Here is a 21,086-nt window from a genome sequence, read left to right as displayed (position 1 = left end):
CCGGGTACTAATCACCTCCTAATGGTGCCTTGCATGGGAGCGGCATTATAATAAGTTAGCTTTTTTGCCTCTGAAGGACATTGGGCAAGGGCTTGCTTTTAAATTTGGAGCTGCACACTGGCATTGGAATGCCAGCGCATCCTACATACACCTATGCCACTCCCTGTCGCCTGCAGGCATGCTTTCTTGCTCAGGGTCACATTCCATGACATGTGGAAGGAGGCACAGAGTGAGAGGAAATCCTCCCCTCACAGCTGGGGACAGCCCAAATGCAGAAGTGTGAATTGTTGAACTGCATGGGTTTTATTTTGGAACAGCACATTTTAAAGAAGAAGAAGCTGTGTGGTAGTGATTCTGTGGCAGGACAGGCTTCTTCACCAATGGATTGCTTAGTGAGCCACAGTGTATGAGAAACCTCACTTTACATTAATTGGGGCTACGGGAAATGGTGGCATAGGCAAAGGTGGTGGTGGTTGAACTTGGAATTGCACCCTGAGCATTCACATCCATCTCCCTTCCATATTTCATTCAACAAGGAAGATTTGTTTTACATCTTTCCTCCACCCTTAAAAGAACTGGTGCTCAATTACATTGCAGGGACCTTATGCCAATAGAGGTTGTTTGTCTTCTACTTGCAGTGACCTCCTGAATGTACACACCATATTTCACAATTACTACAAGATGCTCAAGAAAAATACAGCGTTACTGTGTGTTTTATGTCGTTCCTTGCTACCTTAGAAACGGCAGATAGGGATTGAGTAGAAGCCTGAAATGTAGACATGTGTCTTTAATAGCAATTTTTATTCTGATAACTTATTCACTGAGGCAGAGATCACATTACAATATATTCTTGCATTTCTGCTTCCCTTCCCTGAAAGTGGGGTTGGACCTTCAAAAAGAACTTGCGTCATAACCAAGCGTACCAAATTTCATTATGATATCTCAATCCTCAAGGGAGATATTGCAATACAGAGCATTATTACATGTGTCCTACCTTCTTTGAACATTGGTGTGGGGGGGTATTGAGTTCATGCTCGAACAGGAAACACAAAACTCGCCTTTTTAGAACTTTAATGTCCTCATCTGATTTTTCACATATAATGACTTTTAGCTTTGATTCAGTTCCGGATATCTTGCAAACATCTTCAGCTTATCCCAGGTATCTTCCCGTCTAGTACATTTTAAATAGAAGAAGAGGAGGAGGAAGAAGAGATTGGATTTAGACCCTGCCCTTCACTCAGAGTCCCTTCCCCTCCCCACAACAGACACCCTGTGAGGTAAGTGGGGCTGAGAGAGCTCTTTCCAGAACTACCCTTTCAAGGACAGCTCTTATCAGAACTATGGCTTGCCCAAGGTTAACCAGCGGCTGTGAGTGGAGGAGTGGGCAATCAAACCCAGTCCTCCCAAATTAGAGTCCGCGCACTTAACCACTACACCAAACACCAAATAGCATGTTTCCTCCAAGGAACTTGGGGCAGTATACATGAGTCACCTTCCATTTTCTCCTGACACCAACTGTGAGGTAGTTTAGATGGAGAGAATAGTGGCTGGCCTAGGTCACCCAGTGAGTTTCATGGCAGAATGGGGATTTGAACCCAGATTCTACTCTAACACACACAAGAATTGCTCTTCTGAATCAGACTGATGGTCCATCTAGTCCACATCCTGTTTCACGCAGTGATCAAAAAGGGTGAACATCAGACATTAGGGGAAGAGCCAGTTTGGTGTAGTGGCTAGGAGTGCAAATTCTAATATGGGAGAACCGGGTTTGATTCTTCACTTGCAGCTGCTGGATGACCTGGGGCAAGCCATAGTTCTGTCAGAGCTGTTCTCTCAAGGACAGTTCTGGAAAGAGCTCTCTCAGCCCCGCCTACCTCACAGGGTGTCTGTTGCGGGAAGGGAAAGGAGATTGACAGCTGCTCTGAGACTCTGAGTGAAGGGCGGAGTATAAATCCAATCTCTTCTTCTTCTTGGCTGCTGTACCCCATTGTTGATGACAGGACAACTGGTTGGCCACTGGATGAAACAGGATGCTGGCCTAGATGGGCTAGTCTGATTCATTTCTTGGCCACTACACCATACTCGATCTTTCTGTAGCTCTCCTGGCTATCTATCTGTCTTGATTCTGGTGTTTTCACGCTTATATTCTGAGACAGTGGCTGGCTACTCCAGTGGTAAAGCATTTTGTTCTTTGGACATAAACTACTCCTGTTCACTTTTGCATGAGGTACTTTATTGCTGAGCTGCTGAATTCAAAAAAACTACTGGTAGGGGAGGTACAAATGTATCCTTGGACGATAATATATGAGTCCTTCAAACAAATGCAGCAGTTTCCTGGATCCGAGTCCTACACTGTAAACACTGCACATGGCTGTGTTCACACACAGGAGTGAGCATCTGAGGGACCAGAGAGAACCTTTACTGCTGTTCATGTCTGTATTTTGAGTGAAATGCTGAAGACTCTTGGATGGGGAATCCTTGGGAATGGGCAACGCTGATATCCAGGGAGAAATCAAGAGAGAACTGGAGAACCATTTTGGTGTAGTGGTTAAGAGCGCAGGCTCTAATCTGGGGGAACCGGGTTTGTTTCCCCACTCCTCCACATGCAGCCAGCTGGGAGACCTAGGGGCAGTCACAGTTCTCTCAGAACTGCTCTCAAAAGCAGTCCTCTAAAGACCTCTCTCAGCCCCACCTACCTCACAGGGTTTCTGTTGTGGGGAGGGGAAGAGAAAGGAGATAGTAAGCTGCTCTGAGACTCCTTTGGGTAGTGAAGGGTGGGGTATGAATCCAACCTCTTCTCTAATGGAAAATTATTTTGTATATATCAAATGCTTTTATTTTTAATGTTTGCCCCACCTTCCTGCTGATGAACTCCATGTGGTGCAAATGTGGTGGAATCCCAAAAATTCCATGAGGGAGATCGCCAAGGGAGCATCACACCCAGTACTCTCTCTTCTGTGTGTCCAATAAACCATGCTGATTTACTGGTGGGGAGGGGGGGACTTGTTATTGATAGAAAGAGTTCATTGACACCATTATTAGACATGACACGTGGATCTGCTTGATAGAAATTTTTAGTGTACAAAAGTGTTTTGAGAGGGAAATGGCATAAAACGTATAATAATAATAATAATAATAATAATAATAATAATAATAATAATAATACTTTAAATTTATTGATCGCTTTTTCCCACTCATGCGGGGTCAGAGCGAGTTACAGTTACTCGGAGACAATGGACTAACAATGGATTCATGGGGGATAGGGAAGACAACATACAATATTTAATCACACACACTCGAAACATTTTTCCACTTTTTGATCTTCGTCGCACCGCAGATGTCACACTGGCAGCTAACACCTCCCAAGGGGAGTGGTGTGCCCACCCCCTTACGGGTGGTCCCCAATTTATCTACTTGCCGAAGCTTTCGAATCGCTGGGTAGACGATGAGCTAGGGACAAGGCTTGGCTGCTCACACCAGCATGGGCCTAGAGCTCGCTTGTGGGGAGGGCGGGGTATAAGTGAAATAAAATAAATAAACTGTCAAAGCTTGGCAGTTCAGATGTTATAGTTATGCAGGGGATTTACCCACTGCGCCACCGCTCCCCTACAAGTGTTGCCCAAGTACATTTGCATGTGCAAAGCAACAGCAAGCAGTGCCTTTTCTACCCGGCATAATGCTGCATTGAGGCAACATAATCAGGATGTAAAGCTAGTACATCTTCACCTTGCAAGGTGCAGCATCGAAAAGCAGCCGTCTCCCAAATGCATCATAAGGATAAATGAATGATCACAGCGGAATACATGAGTAAGGTTAAGGGTAAAAAGCTCCACAGAGCACACTAATAAACTAACATATGTAAATGCAGAACTTGCTGGTGTTCTGCTCGTAATTATGTAAATACAGTTCCCACTATCAAGGACATGGCTGGCAATGGGAGAATGTTAGTGTTGGGAAGCATGAACAAGAAAAGGCAAAACTGAGAAATGTGTAGTGGCAGATTTGCCTTATTTATTGTTGTTTGATTTCACTTGGAGAACTTATATGCTGTTTCCCTGGAAGCCTCCTTGACACAGCTCACACGTTTAACAGAAAATACCACAAAATGAGCCAGTAAAAATAAGCCAGAAGCATAAAACCTGCTTAAAATACTGAGCTACAACTTCAAACAGTCTTCCGGCTAGAAACAGTTGTTGTTGTTCAGTCGCACAGTCGAGTCCGACTCATCGCGACCCCATGGACCAGATCATGCCAGGCCCTCCTGTCTTCCGCCGTCCTCTGAAGTTTGCTCAATTTCATGTTTGTTGCATCTATGACACTGTCTAACCATCTCATCCTTTGCCGTCCCCGTCTTCTTTGACCTTCAATCTTTCCCAGCATCAGGGTCTTCTCCAGTGAGTGCTCCCTTCTCATTGGGTGGCCAAAGTATTTGAGCTTCAGTTTCATTATCTGGCCCTCCAGGGAACAATCAGGGTTGATTTCTTTTAGGATTGACTGATTTGATCTTCTTGCAGTCCAAGGTACTCTCAAGAGTCTTCTCCAGCACCATAGTTTAAAAGAATCTATTCTTCGGCGCTCGGCCTTCCTTATAGTCCAACTCTCGCAGCCATGCTGAACTGCAGACTGTGGGAGGTCGGTAGTTCAGCAGTTCGAGACCCGAGTGTGCCGCATGACAGAGTGAGCTCCCGTCTCTAGTTCCAGCTCCTGCCAACCTAGCAGTTCGAAAGCAAGAAATTGCAAGTAGATAAATAGGTACCTCTTTGGTGGGAAGGTAATAGCGTTCCGTGCGCCTAGTGTTTGGTCATGCCGGCCACATGACCACAGAAACGTCTTCGGACAGCGCTGGCTCTTCGGCTTTGAAACGGAGATGCGCACCGCAACCCTAGAGTCGGACTCGACTGGCTTTCGAGCAAGGGAACCTTTACCTTTATCACTGATTTCACTGTTGGGATCTCACTGAAACTGTGTGTCTCCATCCTGCAACCACCTCCCCTTTTACTACTTCTCATGGCAGTCAGCAGTGTACACTGTCATGCATTCCGAGTGTGGGCCCCAGTGTATAATCCAATGTGATTTAGTGGCCCCAAGCTCTGTGGAGGAATGGTAAGACAAAAATCTGCTAGATGAGAACCGGTGTGGCATATTGGTTAGTGTGTCAGATTAGGGTATGAGACATGCAGGTTCGAATCCCCACTCTGCCATGAAAGCTTCCAGGTGACCTTGGGCCAGTCTCTCTCTCTCAGTGTAGCCCACCTCACAGGGTTGTTGGGCAGTGTTCCCTCTAAGCTGAGATAGTGTGAGCTAGCTCACGGTTTTTTAGCCTCCGGCTCACACATTTGTGTCTTCGTTCAGGGAGGATGGCTCCAGAGCAAACTAATTTATGCAGTAGCCAAATCGCTCACTCTTTAATGCCGGTAGCTCACAAAGCAGGATTCTTGCTCACAAGACTCCACAGCTTAGAGGGAATATTGGTGTTGGGATAAAATGGAGGAGAACAGAATGACGTAAGCTACTTTGAGTTTCCACTGGGGAGAAAGGCAGGGTCCGATTGCATGGCCTCCAGCCATGCTGTTCTGTGGCTTGTACAGATCAAATGGGCACAGCCTGTGATTTTAGGTGGCTGTGTAGAGATATTATGATGAGTGCATTGAGGGGCTAAGTCAGCTGTGGTCACCGTCCTCCCCCCTTTGCACATTCGCTGATGTTTCAACAGACTTTGACGGATAAAATAAATATTTCTATTCCTTACACCGACACACTAACTAAATGTAGAGGAAATGGAAAATCCAAAACACTTGCTCATGAATTTTAGGTCAGAAGATATTCGTCTCATTCATGGGAGCCAGTTTGGTGTAGCGATTAGGAACACGGACTCTAAACTGGGAGAACCAGGTTTGATTCCCCACTCCTCCACATGCAGCTGCTGGTGTGACCTTGGGTCAGTCATAAATTCTTTCAGAGCTGTTCTCTCAAGGGCAGTTCTCGAAAGAGCTCTCTCAGCCCTACATACCTCACAGGGCGTCTGTTGTGGGGAGGGGAAGGGAAAGGAGATTGTAAGCCACTCTGAGACTCCTTTGGGTAGTGAAGGGTGGGTTATAAATCCGATCTCTTCTTCTTCTTCATTATATATATTTTTAATTAAAATTACATTTGTCACTACATTTGATAATGATGTGAGTAACTTTCACATATAGTTATTAAATTGTGGGAACCATGTAACGAATTAGGGCAAATATATTATCTTCGTAGACTATTACCAATCACCCAACAATTCTGTCTGCATGGGGGGGGGGGTGTTGTGAACAGGGCCGGCTCACCCACTAGGCGAACTAGGCATTCGCTTAGAGTGCCGGGCCCTGGATGGGGTGCCAAACTGTGCTTCCCCCCCCCGCCAAAAGCCCGCGTGCTATTGCTGCTCCCAGCCACATGGCATGGGGGGCGCAAAAGAGGAGTGCAAGGCCGCCTCGCCTTCCCCCTCCGCCCGGGGTCGGCTTTTGTAAATCCAAATGTGGGGTGTTTTGGTTTGGGTGCCCGGAAACCTCACTGCCGCCTCCTCGCTCGTCTAAAGGGGGAGAGAAGAAGGACTTCCTTCTCTCCAGGCTCTGCCTGGAGGTTGGCAACCCCATAATTGGGTGCACGGGGGGGTTGCCAGAAGGTAGCCCCGCCTAGGGTGCAAAAAAAACCTCGGGCCGGCCCTGGTTATGAAGCACTCCTTTGATTCTTGTCAACCCTTCACAGTTTGACATATTTAAGGGGGGGGAATGTATTTTTAGAATCTACATCAATCAATGAGGATCTCAGCATTTTTCTGCACAATGAGATCACTGTTTTCAGAAAGCAGGTTTTGTGACAAATAAGCCAGTTTGCCTATGGATTGGCACTATAAGATTTTTTTTGAAGAATCCTCAGATCTTTACAGCATTATATATCTATAAATATATATATACAGAAATAATGAAAATGTAAAAAAAAAAATACCCCATAAAATGGAAATGCATTCTTAAAGTGAAAATGTGCAGTATAATGGTTTAATATGGGATTTATAGACATTAATATTCAGGAATGGAAACTCGGTAATGGAAGGCTGTTAAAATGCCTACATAAAAATGTAAAGGAGTCAGTGAGGATTTGTTATAAAAAGAACAGCAAGGAATTATAGACATATAACTTAAACTTGCTGGAAGATTACATGAATTGGACTGTTAAACAATAAACGTGTAGATTAAATTGGATTAACAAGTGGTTAAATAGAAAAGGATGGCATTCCGTGTTTGGACAGTAGACCCTAAGAGAGTCATCATCTTTTTTGTCTGTGGGGTTGTTGTTGTTGTTTTGCTGCCAAGTTGCAGCCAATTGATCGTGACTCTGTAGGATTTTCAAGGCAACAGACGTTCAGAGGCAGTTTCTCATTGCCTGACTCCAGGCCACGAGCTTGGTATTCCTTGGAGGTTTCCCGTCCAAATAGTAGCCAGCCCAGGGCCAACCCTGCTTAGCTTCTGAAATCTGATGAGATCTGGCTAGCCTGGGCTATTGAGGTCACAGCTCAAAGCCGTAGTATTTATTTGTACTGAGTTGCCCCAAACCAGCCCTGGCATCAACCAAGTTATTTCATTGACTTAAAACATATTATTTCTTACCATTTTCATTAGCATCTTTAGAGTTCTTTAGAGGGCGCAAAATGCTTTCTATACATGATCTTCGGAGGAAGAAAATCATGTTAGGAGTAAGGTAGACAGATGTTTTTAAAAACTCTGAGAAGAACGGTTTCTTAAAAGCCTCATTGGCCAAAAGTATAAGTAAGAAGGATAATGAAACCTGAGAAGTGGTAAAGATGTCCCTGGAATGCAGTTTAATATGTCTGGGGGGGGAACCAGATAAATATAAGAAACTGAAACAGAATGAAAACGAATTATATTGATTGATAGCGTGGATGGAAAACGCGATCAAGTATAATTAAATCAGAAAGTCTAGTAGAAAAAAAATAACAACTAAGGGGAATGCATCCTGCTCAAGAAACCTAGTCAGTTTTTTAATGGATGAGTTGACACACACTGTGCCATCTTTGTATCCCACACCCGTACTCTCTAATTGTGGGTATCATGATCTTGTACTTATGTCAGATGCTTAAAATTGACTTTTTCTGGGGATGCGGTCAGTGTGGGAGCCATGGAAGGTGTCGTAGGGCACAGTCAAAATACATGCAGTTGACTTGCTTACACTTGCAAATAATTAGTTAGGTAAAGGTAAAGGATCCCTTGCTCGAAAGCCAGTCGAATCCGACTCTAGGGTTGCAGTGCTCATCTCCATTTCCAAGCCGAAGAGCCAGCGCTGTCCGAAGACATTTCCGTGGTCATGCGGCCGGCATGACTAAACACCAAGGCGCACGGAACGCTGTTACCTTCCCACCGAAGTGGTACCTATTTAACTACTTGCGATTTCTTGCTTTCGAACTGCTAGGTTGGCAGGAGCTGGAACTAGAGACGGGAGCTCACTCCATCATGCGGCACACTCAGGTTTCAAACTGCTGAACTACTGACCTTCCACAGCCTGCAGTTCAGCGTCTTAACCACTTGAGCCACCGCAGCTCCAAATTAGTTAGTGCTAGATAATTCACAGATGGGTGGGTGAACTGAGTCCAGTGAAAGCATTGTGTGTCATTCTTTTCAAGTCTGTGTTTTTGACAAGATACCTTCTTAGATACTATGAATTGGGGCTGCCCTTCTGGGCATTCTACTTTCCCACTCTGATCTACAAGTTGTATATAAGATACCTGGATACAAAGAGGTCTTGCCCAGGAGGTGTTTTCTCTCATCACTAGGTGCCCTAGGTAAGTCTTAGAATCCAAAGCTTTCTGCTCAAGTCAGGTAAGAACAATAATAATCCACTCAGGCTCATAACAAGACCACTTGGTCTCCTTCATGGGCACCACACCTCTGTGTCAGAAGCTAGGAAGAAGAAGAGGAGGAGGAGGAGGAGGAGGAGGAGATTGGATTTATACTTCTGAAGGGAAAGGAGACTGAAAGCCACTCTAAGACTCCAAGTAGAAGGTGAGGTATAAATCCAATCTCCTCCTCCTCTTCCTCCTCCTCCTCCTCTTCTTCTTCTGGGGGAGAGCTAATTGAATATGATAAGATTCCACAAGCTAAAAAGTTGCATGGTAAACTATGGCCCAACCCTAGATGCCCATATGCTCTGCTCCTCCTTTTCCATTATTGGTCCTTGCCTCCGTTTTTGGTCATTCTAGGCCCCGGTCACACGAGAGGTTTTGGGCCGGGAGAGGGCCAGATCGAGGCCGCAGCAAACGGGCGCGATCCCACCGCAACATCTGGGAAGCGTTGCGCGCCCGTTCCCAATCCGGCCCTTCCGCCGAAAACCCCGCAGCAAAAATGAACCACCTACCGAGGTGGTTCATCTGAGAAGTCCGCATCAAGGCCGGCCATGGGATCGCCGGCACGTCTGTCCGCCGGCGCATCCCCGGCTCCTGGCCAAACTGCGCATGCTCACACATGCGCAGTTCGGCAGCCTCCTCCTCCCGACCGTGTCTTCCTCCCCGGCATCTGATCGTGCCAGGAAGCAACGGCGCCGCAGCTCAGGAGATCAGTGGGATCCCACCGCGGCATCTCTATTTTGGTGCAGCTCTAATTAGCCGCACTTAGGCCGGTGTTTTCCCTGCCGTGTGGCAGGGACCCTAGATTCCTCTATATTTGCATATGAAAAGGAATCGTAAGCAATGACTGTTTCCACCCAGTATAATGCTGCAGTGAACTGACATCATTAGAATGTAAAGCTAGTACGTTTTCACCTTGCAAGGTGCTGCATTTCAAAGTAGGGTAAGGCTGAAGGGAGTAGTGCAAAGCAGCCAGAAGCCTGGTATTGCTAATAAACAGGCCTCATTCAGGGACTTTTATAGGGGTCAGTGCAGAACACCTGACCCAGTCAGGCCTATTGGTTAGCGGAGGCTTCCTTGCTATTGTAGCTACAGTGCAAACCTAAGCAGAGGTACACATTTCTAAGTCCATACAAGTCTAGGAGCTTAGAAAGGGGCAACTTGTTTTAGGATCGCACTGCTGATCCCCTGCAGGTCCCTTTTCAGATTAAGATTGGGTGTGGGCAGTCAGGCGGACTTCTTGCTTGACATCTAGCTCAAAATCTGCTGCAAGCTCAAGGCCTGACCACTGCACATTCAACTGCCAGTAACCAGGGCTATTTTTGGGCAGAAACGCACAGGAACGGAGTTCCGGCTGGCTCCCAAGTTGGCCACGCCCAGCTGGAACTCATTAGCACAACAGGCCATGCCCAACAGCAGAAACTCATTAGGATTGGCTACTTTAGCAGTGTGTGGCCTAACATGCAAAGGAGTTCCTGCTACAAAAAAAGGCCTGGGTTTTGACAACAAACAAGGTAAACAGAATAAGAAGCAAAAGGTGGGTGTGGCTGGATGACCACACTTCTGGCAACACGGGGGTATGGCCTAGTATGCTAATGAGCTGTGTTGTCTGGGGTGTGGCCTAATATGCTAATGAGCTCCTGCTGTTGGGTGTGGTCTATTATGCTAATGAGTTCCTGCTGGGCTTTTTCTACAAAAAGAGCCCTGCCAGTAACAAATGTAAAAGAAATCCGTTACTTGCATGTGTGGACTGGGCTCTACTGTAACGGTGTTAAGAATATACGCGATGATGCATGATATTGAGTTGGATCCAAACAACGTTTCTGCTGGGGGGAAAGGGGAGGAAGGGCATGCTGAGAATCATGGAACCTGCGTGTAAAAAGCCATGTGGGATGGAAGCTGTAGTAAACAAGGGAACTGAGGAAGGCCGAGTAGAAAAGCTGGCTGGATCTAACACATTGTTTGTATAACATGGGCTATGGCCAGACATGCCTTTAGATCCGACTTCAGGGCCGATGCCTGATGGATCTGAAGTGTAGCAAGATCTGTGAAAGGTTCCGCAGTTGTCGGCACCCCATCCCGGTCTGCCTCTGAAATGGAGTAAAAAGACACCTGGGAAAGTCCGGTCCTAACGCTTGCCGATGGGCCATGGATGGATTTCCCCTAATCTGATCACTCAAGCGCATGCTCAGGCAATCGGGTAAGTTTGCTCATTCCATCCTAGCTGGTCGCCATTTTGTTTTACTTGCTTAGCGATATGTGCATAACTGCATAATTGCCCCCATCTCTGGGCCAGCTTTGAAAACGAGCAGGAAAAGGAGTAATCTTTGTCAGGCGGCCACGGCTCACTGTGAACCAAAGGGATCAAAGTGCTCCATGGAAGGATCAGAGAGTGGTCAAAGTGGATACTCAACTTCCAGAAGTTGGAAAGCACATCTGCAAAAAACTGCACCCTCGTTTATGTGCATGTGCAAGAACAGGCAAAAAAATATATAAACACTTTGCCCATCTTCACCGTCTGATCACAAAGTGATGGGCTGAACCCACAGTGAAATGGATTATACTGGGATGTCTGATCGAGTGACTCCATTTCAAATACCAACGAATGAAATAGGAGTGCTTTCCGACCGCACCAAATGGCACATCTGACTGAAGCCATGGGGACTTTCTAGGTGGCGAAAGAAAGCCTTGTAATTTGTCTCATCTCCTCTCTGTGCAAGTGGGTTTTTTTTTTAATTCTTACGATGTCAAGATTGTGCACATTTTGATGAGCAGCAGGTTGACAAGAGACATCTCTCTCCATACTGGGTTGTGTGTGGGGGGGTTGTTTTTCCCCAACTGAGCAACATTAGAACTAAAGAAATTCCCAAAAGATTACAGAGCCCCCGAATAGAAGACAAATGCATGTTTCTTTGCCTCAAAATGTTTATGCGGCCAAAGCTGTATTACCACTTGGAAAGGGTTCTTAGAAACAGTGCTTGAAACTTCCTATAAGTAGGTGGTCGTGAAAACACAAAGGGTGCCCAAATTGAGAGGGAGAGAGACAAAGAGAGAGAGCAGCTCTTCAGAGTCTTCTGATTACGGGCTGTCACAATGTGACTGAAATACAAAAGAAATATTCAAGAAAAGAACGTGGAACGTATTCACAACAGATACACAAATGGAAATCTCACCTGCAAGAAACATTCCAGTTTTGCACAAATCAACTCTACCTGGAAAAGTATGAAAAAAATCAGGAACAGTGTATCTTCTTTAGTAAACCTAGGGATTTTGGTCTTGTGTGTCCTTCGTTTCTAAGTTAAAATGTTAACAATTTTGCTATTGAAAGATTTGTTTAAAAAAGGGACCTGCGTCACTTTTATCATGAATCTACAATGCAAACCACTATTCCCAGTGAAGATAAAGCCAATGTAGAGCATCGCTATATGGAGATCATAAGGAAGTTCACTTCAAAGTAAGAATGGAACCAGACTTCATTCAATATTCCTCTATCATATAATCATTTACCTCCTGATTATTTACCCAGGAGGTGAGTCATTATGACAGCACCCAGTCCATCCTATGTGAATCCAACTGAATTCAATTGCTAACCCACCTCCCTGTCAGGGTTCACTTGGAATCAACGGAGTCACTTTGCATTGAACAAGGTTATTTTATTGAAGCCATGGATCACTGAACAGGTCTCTGATTGGAATAACATAATGCGAAAGCCCCAGCATAATAAAGGGAAATCATAATTACTTTTGACCAATGATCATTATTCCCGCCCTGACATCCAGAGCAGTTTTACGCGCTCATTTCATGAGAAAGCAACGGTCCTTATTATCAGCAGCTAAGTAAAACAAAGGCTAGGAACTCCTTATCTCACACCTGCTGTCCTTGGGAAAGAAGCGTTTCTCTAACAAGCATAGTCATACCATAGTTCACGCATGCGCCAGCATCTTACCATAATAAGCAAGGAATACTTCAAGGAAGGTTCGCACAAAGCATGGGGGGAGGGTATAACAGAAGGGAACATATATACATTGAATGATCAGGAAATGGCAGCTTGCTGACACTCCCCCATTAAACGAGCCTCATATTGCAGTTTTAGGGCCTGATTCTATGCATAGAAATAAGTTCCATTCAATGGGATTTGCTCCTCATACACAAAGAATTACAGTGGTGTTATTTCATTAGGTCTAACAGGGAGTTGGCCATGTGGTTAAATCTTTCCCAACGTAATCTTAGGACTCAGTTTGACTGAGTTATTGACTGAAGTGTGCACGTTAGTAATGAGCGGTGGGCCCGTTGGTATTATTTTTTTTAAAGGGTAGTAAAATATTCCTATAAACCCAGGGTCCCTCCATGTCCATTGTTGGCCGTCATTTGCATTTCTCCAACGACCTCCTTGTTTCTCTGCCTGCTGCAAATTTGTTCACTCTGAAGTGATTTGTCTAAGATGGGTTGCATTTGAATTCAAATGAGCAAGTTATGATTCATTTTTTAAGAGATCCCTTTGGTAGCAATGAATAGTCTGATCAGAGACATATCATTATGGCGTATTATGGGTATCTGGGCTTTTTATGATCCAGAGTTCAGACAGCGGATAGCATTTGTCTTTTTGTGATGTCCGGAAGCTGATTTCGGTGCCAACCTCGGTCATCAGGCAGAAATTGGGAAGTGAAGGCATCATTTTCATTTGTGATAAACAGCCCAGCTGGGAGCGCAGCTGCTCAGTAAGGAGGAAACAATCAAGCCTCTTTCTACCTGGAAGGCTCTCATTACCAAGCCACGCAAGATATTCTCTCGAAACAGCAAGTAAACAAGTTTGGGATTAACTCAAGAATAGCCCTGAATGCTGGAAGTAAAGGCCCATGAAGCTACAGGGGGGGGGGGGCATTTTATACACTGGGTATCAACCCAAAAAAATCTCTCGCAGGAAACTGGAGTCGAGAGTTTCCAGGGATGTGTAATCTGAGAAGCCTAACTGGCCCCCTTCTACTCAGTTCTCCATAGAAAGCTGTCTTAAAAAGCCATTCCTCCATATGAATGCCGAAACAAAAGAAGGGACATTTTTGTATAATTATCTGCGACTCCTGCATTGAGCTTGGGCCCAGGAGAGCAAGTAGCAAAGCGCCATCAGGTGAAACAATAAAATCCTTCTCCTAACCAGTGGGAATAAAGTGATAAATTAATGAAGTTTTTTTTAAAAAAAAGAAAAGAAAAGAAAAGGCCTTTCAAACATTCACCTATTCTGTTAGGTAAGTTTCTGTGAAAACCCCAGTGGAAATTCTCCTTAACAAGAAGATAAATAGTTGCGTAACCTTAGCTAAACAGAATTTTGCTATAGCGAAATGAAACTCTTCTTAGTTCATAACAAATGATACCACTTCCTACTGTATAGTTATCCCTGTTTACCGGGGTTTTCAAAGAAACTTAACTAACAGAATAGGTGGACCATGAGCTTGTTTGGAGGTTCTAGCAGGGGAGCGCAGCTATCGGATACCCTTGACCGCAGAACAGTACACTCCTTCTATCTGGGATGGTCGTCCTCTTCGACCGAGCACGCAGCTTCGGGAGGGACACACGTGGAGCAGTGAGGGAGGGGGGGGACACCCGCCTAGCCAGCCAGATCAGGTGAATCAACCCTGGCAATCAATGGAGTGACAGATGTCGCAGCCAGATCGCCCTCACATCTGACAGGTTAGGTGAATGTCTGAAAAGCCTATTCTTATCTTCTGGTAATTGTCCTTAACAAATTACTGCCCATATTTCTGACTGTTGGGGGATCATTTAAAAACAATTGTATCACAAGAGATGAGTTCAGTGTCTTAGAAGTTAACTCCCTGAGTGAGCTTGGGGGTTGAATGCATCGTTAAAGGTGTGCATAAAGGTAAAGGTAAAGGTTCCCTGGCTCGAAAGCCAGTCGAGTCCGACTCTAGGGTTGCGGTGCTCATCTCCGTCTCAAAGCCGAAGAGCCAGCGCTGTCCAAAGACGTTTCCGTGGTCATGTGGCCGGCATGACTAAACACCGAGGCGCACGGAACACTGTTACCTTCCCACTGAAGTGGTACCTATTTATCTACTTGCAATTTCTTGCTTTCGAACTGCTAGGTTGACAGGAGCTGGATCTAGAGACGGGAGCTCACTCCGTCATGCGGCAACTCGGGTCTCGAACTGCTGAACTACTGACCTTCCACAGCCTGCAGTTCATCGTCTTAACCACTTGAGCCACCGCAGCTCCATAAAGGTGTGCATACATGTATGTATACAGACACTACCAGTGTGATCCCAAATTCCATTGACTTCCATCAATTTAAAAGGGTGTGACTGGCCAGGACTGCACTGCAAGCATCAGGCAATGTGCAGCTGATAAGGAGCAGAGCCCCCCTGTCATAGTTCAAGCGGAACATGATGCTGGAGCCTTCCTGAAACTAAGCAGGCCTGGCCTGGTCTGTGGGAGACTGCCCGGGAATCCTTCACACGTCCGTGTTGAGCTTCAGAAAGGACAGTAAGCATTCCGAATGGTTGTATGACAACTCTGTTTCTAATCCAGTGTACAGCAGGCAGAGCAGAACCATCAGAAATGTTTAGTAATGGCAGAACTAGGGTGGAGGTCTGGTAGAAATCCTGATGAAAACAGGTTGCAAAGCAGAGGTCATTTTGGGGGGGATCGCGGGGGATCGCAGTTCCCCTGGGGTGGGGCACATGACGAAGCCCCGCCCCCTGCTTCCGGCCGCCCTGCTTCCGGCCCTCATTCAGCCAGGAAGAGATTGGATTTATACCCTGTCCTTCACTCAGAGTCTCAGAACAGCTTACAAACTCCTTTCCCTTCCCCTCCCCACAACAGACACCCTGTGAGGTAGGTGGGGCTGAGAGAGCTCTTTCCAGAACTGCCCTTTCAAGGACAGCTCTTATCAGAACTATTGCTTGCCCAAGGTTAACCAGCGGCTATGAGTGGAGGGGTGGGGAATCAAACCCGATTCTCCCAGATTAGAGTCCGTGCACTTAACCACTACACCAAACACCAAATAGCATGTTTCCTCCAAGGAACTTGGGGCAGTATACATGAGTCGCCTTCCATTTTCTCCTGACACCAACTGTGTGAGGTAGTTTAGGTGGAGAGAAGAATGGTTGGCCTAGGTCACCCAGTGAGTTTCATGGCAGAATGGGGATTTGAACCCAGATTCTACTCTAACACACACAAGAATTGCTCTTCTGAATCAGACTGATGGTCTATCTAGTCCACATCCTGTTTCACGCAGTGATCAAAAAGGGTGAACATCAGACATTAGGGGAAGAGCCAGTTTGGTGTAGTGGCTAGGAGTGCAAATTCTAATATGGGAGAACCGGGTTTCATTCTTCACTTGCAGCTGCTGGATGACCTGGGGCAAGCCATAGTTCTGTCAGAGCTGTTCTCTCAAGGGCAGTTCTGGAAAGAGCTCTCTCAGCCCCGCCTACCTCACAGGGTGTCTGTTGCAGGAAGGGAAAGGAGATTGACAGCTGCTCTGAAGGGCGGAGTATAAATCCAATCAGAGGTCATTTCGGGGGGAACGCGGGGGAACATAGTTCCCCCGGGTGTGGTACGGGGGGGGCAGGGCACATGACGAAGCCCCACCCCCCGCTTCCGGCCACCCCACTTCCGGCCCTCATTCAGCCAGGAGGAGGCAGGAGAAGAGGGAGGGTAAGTTGCTTCCTCCCTGCCTCTCCCTACCCCTGCCTGCCTGGGGCCAGGGAGGGCCTTCGCGGGGCTTCCTTGCACTCCCGCCGGCCTTGCAAGTCCACCGCCGGGCCCCTCATGGGGTTCGGCAGTGGAGCTGCAAGGCCAGCGGCGGTGGCCGGGACCGTTGGGGGCGGGGTGTGTGGCCTTATGACACACTTCCGGTGATGTCAGGGGTGTGGCCTTCTGACACACTTTAGGTGATGTCAGGGGGTGTGGCATATGCTAATGAGTTATACTAATGAGTCCCCCTAGCTCTTTTTCTATGAAACGACCCCTGTTGCAAAGCATGGCCCTCTTTTCATATGTGAAATATTGGAGAGTGTGCCACTTTAGGAATAAGGAAACGGAGGGCCAGAACTGACAGAAAAAAGCCTTGATTAGGCTCTTCTGTGAGTTAATTAGCAATCCTAGAAGACTGGGTACTGAGTGAGAGGGTGTTTATCCCTTTTTTCCCTTGCCTGGTCTGTGACTTAAAATGCCTCTCCAAAGCCGCAGTCAACTTTAAGGAGGAAAGGGCAAGGGAAAAAAATGGAATGTTTCTCCCCAATGCTGTCAGCTGGCACTTTGGTGGGGCATTTTAAATGGTGGAACAGGAAGGAGATGAAAGGGTTAAACACCCTGTCACCCAACAGACCTTCCTAGGCTGTGGTCACACGGGCAGGAAAATGCAGGGGGGAAGCGTGGCTGTTTGCCCCGGGGCTAAATAACACGTGGTTGCGCGAGCAGACCTACGGTGGAGGTCCCGTGGAGGTCCCATGGTAGGGGGGAGGTGCCGATCACTCCACAGTCCTGCGGTACGGCAAAGAAGCGGGGCGCAGCGCAAACGGGGTTGTTGTGGGTTTTTTAAAAACTGAAGTGTGCGCATGCTCCGTTGGGTGCTTTGTGCACATCCGTGGAGACTTGGGGGAAAAAACCTTTTTGCGAGGGGACATGGGCGGGCGCCGGAACTACCACCGGAAACACGATCAGACGTCTGCCCTTGCCCCGCGGTTTCCGGAAACTAGTACCTCCGGGGTACTAGTTTTTTACTGCGCATTTTCGGCGGGAAGCCTCGGGTTCGCCACGGGAGCTCTACACTTCCAAAATGTGGCGATGTGATTGCGCCCGGAAAATCCACCTATCTTCTTTCTCTGCAGCATGGCTAATGCTCCATGTGACCGCAGCCCTAGAGCTTCAGAGAATCCACTCAGTACTGATCATCAGCTTCTTGAAGAAGTGGAAGAACTTCCTTGTGGATGCCTGCTTTGGCCCTAAGGTTGCCCTCTCTTGTGGTCCTTCCATCCATTTGCCACAAGTAAGAGTCAAACTAGACAGAGATCAGGGATCTTTGTTGGTCTTTGAAAAGCAAATGTAAACTGGACTGGGACCTTACAGGGCGGGTAGAATGGGTTTTACTTTTCCATTCCCACACACAGATTTGTAAATCGAAACCACTGCTTTCCTCGTCTCCTCTCCTTGCTGTTATTAGTCTTTTATGCAGATCTGAACAACTTCACATAAAAATTAGGCCCTGTCAAAAACTGTAATGGAAAAACTTGATCTTGGAACATGTTGTTCCAAAATGTAATGATCACATGCCATTTATTAACTAACAAGCCATTTGACTGATTTCCACTTCTTAGACTTTATGTAACATGTCAATTTTGACATCCAAACTATTTCCCGTACTTTCTGGGGACAATCTATTACTGAATGAGGATTAGTCGTTTCCCATTTTGCAGTGACTGCCTTTTTCTTCTACAGATCTATTATATAATCTATATTTGGGGGTGGGGGCTGTAGTTCAGTGGTAGAACATCTGCAGAAGGTCCCGGGTTCAATCCTCAGCATCTCCAGTTGAAAGGACTAGATCGTAGGTGATGTGAAAGACCTCTGCCTGAGACCCTGGGATGCTGCTGCCAGTCTGAGTAGACAATATTGACCTTGATGGACCAGTGGTCTGATTCAATTTAAGGCAGCGGCATCATGTAACACAGTGAGGAACCAAGTTTCCATTTCTGAAACTATACAAGGATGTGTGATAAAGAGTTACAAAGACTGATACAGTTAAGCAGGGCTCTAGTCGGGGGGGAGCTCTCAGGTACGGAGCTCCGGAAGAGAACCTCTAGGGGGCGGGGCGGTCACGTGGTGAAGCCCCGCCCCCTTCTTTACCCCGCCCTCTGCTTCGATCCTCATTCCGTTTGGGAATGAGGATGAAGCAGGAGGGTAAGTAGCCGGGCCTTCTGACACACTTCCGGTGATGTCAGGGGGCGTGGCATATGCAAATAAGTTATGCTAATGAGTTATGCTAATGAGCTCCGGCAGCTCTTTTTCTACAACAAGACCCCTGCAGTTAAGAAACAGATAATGTTTGGAGGAGCAGCCGGTGGCCTCCTGATGGTATCTGGGAAGAAGCAACTGGGCCGCTGTTGTTAAGGTGTCTGCAGTTGTTGCAGTTAGGGAATCTAGGCCAAACTTGTATTATATGTAAACTCTAGCCTTTTTAGTCAAAAGGCTAGGATCAGTTCTTTGGGGAACCTGGAACTAGATCCTCCTAAATTTCCATTGCAACCGGATGACAGTCCTCCTTCTCCCACTTCCACAAGCTCCTCGTCCAAATTAGTGCTCCACAGGTCTGTAGTATGTACTTTGAGAAGATCAGTCACTGATCTTGTTTGTATTGAGCCTAAGAAATCAAGAAGCTGGTCACTGGGGGCTGTCAACTCCAGCTTGGGAAATTCCTCAAGGTTTGAAGGTGGTTCCTGCGGAGGGCAGTCTTTGGGAAGGGGAAGGAGCTCAGTGGAGATGTGATGCCATGGAATCCACTCTTTGAAGGCGCCATTTCTTCCAGGGCAGCGGACCTCTGTGTAGTCTGGAGATCCGTTGTAATTCTGGGAGAATGTCAGCCCCCTTCCGTTCTTGAGAAAGCTCTCCCAGCCCCACCTACCTCACAGGGTGTCTGTTTTGGGGAGGGGAAGGGAAAGGCATTTGTAAGCCGCTCTGAGACTCCGAGTGAAGAGTGGGGTATAAATCCAGTCGTCTCCTCCTCCTCCTCCTCCTCCTCCTCCTCCTCCTTGGGCCACACCCCTGACAGCACCGCTCATTAGCACATTAGGCCACACCCGCATGTTACCAGAAGTGTGATCATCCAGCCACACCCACCTTTTGCTTCTTATTCTGTTTACCTTGTCTGTTGTCAAAACCCAGGGCCTTTTTTGTAGCAGGAATTCCTTTGCATGTTAGGCCATACACCCCTAATGTAGCCAATCCTAATGAGTTCCTGCTGTTGGGTGTGGCCTATTATGCTAATGAGTTCCTGCTGGGCGTGGCCAACTTGGGAGCCAGCCGGAATTCCATTCCTGTGCGTTCCTGCCCAAAAATAGCCCTGAGGAAGATTACAAAAAATGAAAATTCAAACTCTGGAAAGATCTCCAATAAACAGTGCAGTATGGCTAGTATTATAGAACTGGAAAACAGTGCAAAAAAGAAAAACCCTAAGGGGGAAAAATGTCTCATGTATGATGTACCACAATGAATACAGGGGGTCACAAATGCAGAGATCAGCGAATGGTTGCCTTACATATGATTACTGCTGCCAGGCCGGTCTTTTGCCAGGCGATGGAAACAAAAAAATATCCCTAAATTACAAGACTGGTTGCTGGAAATAAAGGAGATCAATACTGTAGTGAAATTAACCTCTTATCAGAAAACTAGAGATACACACAGAGTAGACCTTTTATGGTCAAGAGCGATACAAAGAATGGAACTGGCAATCGTATAATTGGAAATAGTATAAAAATTGTCAATTGCTGGTGAAAGGTTTTCTATGTCCATGGAGGAAGCAGGACGAAAGGGGGTTTAGATTGGCAATGTATCTTATGAACATTATGTATTTTTTGTCTATATCTGTAATTTGTTTTAAAATAAAAATTAATTTAAAAAAACAAGTGTAGAGGACATTGCAATAAAAAAGGGAGTTGATATGTATGATAAGTGGTACAATAAAACAACAATACTTTCCCTTATAGAAGCAACCTGGCTCCATTATATTACCATTCTGATCCCTTTGTAAAAATGCCTTTATGAACATTTGTTTTGCCCTTTCTGTGAAATAATAGATGTGCGGGGGGCCTTCCTGACCAATTTAAGTAGGCCATTCCATGAGTGGGAACCACCTCAGAGAATGCATGTAAATGAGCAGTTGCCAATTTTAAAGACGTATTCTTACAGCTTTGAGTTGGGCTCTTCATCAGTGGTGGTAAAACTTTTAATAGTGTCTTTTCCCATTTCTGGGTATGGTGGTAGTCCAATTGCCAGGGGCTGCTGGAGTTTTCAGGGTAGAATCGCTGGCTTCTAAAGACCACAGAAGGGAGGCCCTTCTAGGGTGCTGGGGAGTCTCTGAAAGGATTCTACTTCTTCTTTGGTTCCCCGTCTCCCCATGTTTGCCTGATGGGCTCTTCATGAGTTTCAAACTTTGTTCCCTCCTCAGGCTCCATCCCTATCTTCGAAGATGAGC

The sequence above is a fragment of the Gekko japonicus genome, unplaced genomic scaffold (genome assembly GCF_001447785.1).
Source record: "Gekko japonicus isolate JY-2015 unplaced genomic scaffold, Gekko_japonicus_V1.1 scaffold2059, whole genome shotgun sequence".
In the NCBI taxonomy this organism is placed as follows: Eukaryota; Metazoa; Chordata; class Lepidosauria; order Squamata; family Gekkonidae; genus Gekko; species Gekko japonicus.
This window is presented reverse-complemented; position numbering follows the sequence as displayed.